Source organism: Chrysochloris asiatica, unplaced genomic scaffold (genome assembly GCF_000296735.1).
Source record: "Chrysochloris asiatica unplaced genomic scaffold, ChrAsi1.0 scaffold00156, whole genome shotgun sequence".
NCBI classification, from domain to species: Eukaryota; Metazoa; Chordata; class Mammalia; order Afrosoricida; family Chrysochloridae; genus Chrysochloris; species Chrysochloris asiatica.
In genome coordinates this window covers 6,058,096-6,061,289 of record NW_006408674.1, presented here as the reverse complement: position 1 = coordinate 6,061,289, position 3,194 = coordinate 6,058,096, and the positions used below count along the sequence as shown (strand labels likewise).

Sequence of the window (3,194 nt, the reverse complement as noted above, 5' to 3'; positions counted from 1 at the left end):
ACTACAAACTGAACAAATTTGATAGTGGGAATAAAAACAAATTAAAACAATATTGCCAAGACGTCTCAACTTTCTTTTTAAAATAGATTTGATGATGGTTTTCAACTTTTCACATTCAATGTATCAGTATTTCGAGTAACAAAATGAAAAATCAACGTCAGCTGTGTATATTTTAAACATTTACCTAAATGACTTGGACTTACTCAACCTAACAGTCAAGATGAATGTATTCAACTGCTCATTGTGTTTTTATGAATTAAAACTTCGTGTTTTATAATTACATGATAGACAGTACACAGTTCTGGTTCGTGATGCTTAATCAGAAAATGGAATTTGAACAATGGCCTAATTAGAACAGTTAAATAGTATGGGTTTAATTACCCCTTATTCCTGATGACAGATTTGATCAGTTGCCAGATATTTATCCTTGCCTTTCACTTCACTGGTACTGAAATACTGCCTCTGGTAGGACGTATGCTGGGCTATAAATAGGCAGCTTGGCAAAAAGCCATGAAACCCACTGACCATTCAGACTGGAGTGTAGATTGTTGGAAAACCATTCCTTGTGTCTTGTCATTACTTCTTTATTTCACTGTTGAAGGTTCTTTTTACAGATTCCTTAATTTAATCTTTTTTTTTTTCCCTTTTGGTTGGATGAAGTGACTTACCTAAAAAGGCTTTGGAAACCTGTGCAATATCTAGTTCAGATGCATAATGCAGTTTATTGGCATGTCATGGTTTCCTTTATAAACGTCTGGTTTCCACCTTAGAACGTAGCTCTTAAATTCAGCTCCAACTTAATCTTTTCTGGATGCTAACAGAGCATGGCTTTTGTGTGCTTGTGCTTATTTAAAATGAAAGTACTGTGTGTTTGATTTCAAAACTTTGTGAAATGCAGAAAAACAAGAACAAAGCAAGGGAAGACCACCCAGAGTCCTACCTAGATGTAAGCACTGCCAACATTATGAGTTTCTTCTCACTCTTTTGTCTACACGTGTGTAACTTTATCTATATGACAAACGATATAGGCTTATATTCTATCTGATGATTGTGTTTGCTCCGAAAATCTTATTTAAAAAGAAGTTTAGAAAAACATACACGTTTAGATAACAACAAAACTAACATCCATTATAGCACTATCTGTCTTCATCAAAGTTAATGTTTTATCATATTTGGTTCCAGTAATTTTTTTAAGAGAAGGAAACAGACATTCAGTTGATGCTCTTTTGTGTTTCTCCCCAGTAACACTCACTCCTAGTTCCCTCTCCTCTGTCCTCAGAGGCAAGTTTATGAAACTCCTTCTAGTCCATTGGCTTGTATTTTATTACATTTTTGTATATCCACATAACTATTGGAATCAACTTGTTGGCAATGAGTACATACATTATCTATAGATGGAGACAGAGAAAATTCTATGTGTGTTTTTATTTTAATGTAATTAAATATAATAATCACCTTTAGTAGTATATTCAGAGTGGTGGTGGTTATGTGCCGTCGGAGTCGGTTTGGATTCATAGTGACCCAGTAAAAGGTTTCCAAGGCTGTAAATCTTTATGGGAGCAGAAAGCCTCATCTTTCTCCTGAGGAATGGTTTTGAACTGCTGACCTTGAGGTTAGCAGCCTGGCTTATATCCACTATGCTACCAGAGTTCATTATATTCAAGGTTGTTGTTGTTGTGGTTATGTGCTGTGAAGTTGGTTCCGACTCATAGTGACCCTGTACAGGGTTTCTGAGTCTGTAAATCTTTACAGAAGCAGAAAGCCTCATCTTCATCCCACGGAACAGCTGGTAGTTTCGAACTGCTGACCGTGAGATTAGCAGCCAGATTTGTAACCCCTACTCTACCAGAGCTCCATAAACTTATATTTTTATAACTCCATAAACTACATAATTACTTACTTATAATTTTGTGGCTTCAGTGTTTAAAATGTTAAGTTTATAATATATCTGGAATTTATTTTGTTGTATTTTGTGAAGAAGTTATCAACTGTATTTTTTTGTTTTTTAATTGTCACATTGATTTGTGGTCCCTTCAGAGTACGATAAGCACTGGACTATGAAACATAAGGTCTATGTTTCGAGCCCATCAGCCACTCCATGGAAGAAAGATGAGGCTTTCTGTTCCTGCAAAGATTTTTAAAAGCTTGGGAAACCCTGTACTTGGTCTCTATGAGTGAGAACAGACTCTCTAAGGCTTTTAACAACAACAACATCCATACCTTTATATTTGGGTCTGTTTCAGGACTCTTGATTTATTTATTTTTGATTCAATAGGATCTGACTTCTTATTTGTACCCCAATTCTATGCTCTTTTAATTGAAGTAATTTCCTTTCCTTAATATTTTTGCTGTTAGTTCTTCTGGAGGTTTACCCTAACAGATGAACTTCAGAATAATTTTGTTAGATTCACTAAAACAATTCTTTTTGGATTTTGACTGAAGTTGCTGTGAATTTATAGAGTAATTTGGAGAAGATTAGTATTTTACAGTTTGGGAATTACCCATTTAAGATTTTGGGTATGTTCTTCCATTTATTCAATTCTAGTTTTAGGTCTTTTAGTAAAACATTTTAAAGTAGTATACATTATTTCTTATTATTTATGATTATATATATTCATATTCATGTCTATGTCCTTATCTTTGAACTTGAGGAATTATAAAATTTCAGATGTAGAACCGAGCTTTAGCGGCCACCTGGGCAAACCTCCTTTAGGTTGAAAGAACTCATGTTTCACTAGTTTCAATATAAACCTGTAAAAAAAAAAAAACTGTGTGTGTGTGTGTGTGTGTATATATATATAATATAACAGGTTTGTATAATATGTATGTGTTGTTATGGGCCGTTGAGTATGTTCCAACTCGTTGCTATTATTACATGTCGTTGAGTCGGTTCCAACTCATGTAGATGCTGTATAGGGCTTCCAAGGAGTGACTGGTGGATTTGAACTGCTGACCTTGTGGTCATCAGTCCAGTGCCTATCCTACAGCAACACACCAGACTATCTATCTATCTATCTATCTATCTACCTATCTATCATCTATCTATCTATCTATAAAGGTTTATATTGATAAATAGATATAGATATATTCTTACCCATTGTCATGATGTATTATATGTTAAACAGTGACCACATTGTTGTTGTTGTTAAGTGCCATTGAGTTGGTACCGACTCATAGCGACCCTATGCACAACG

At 34.7% G+C, this 3,194-nt stretch overlaps 1 protein-coding gene across 1 annotated transcript in view; it reads left to right on the top strand.

The window, feature by feature from the left end:
• ADAMTSL3 (ADAMTS-like 3) overlaps positions 1–3,194 on the top strand; it is a 465,021-nt gene that overhangs the window by 87,838 nt on the left and 373,989 nt on the right. The gene's annotated exons all lie outside the window — the stretch shown is intronic.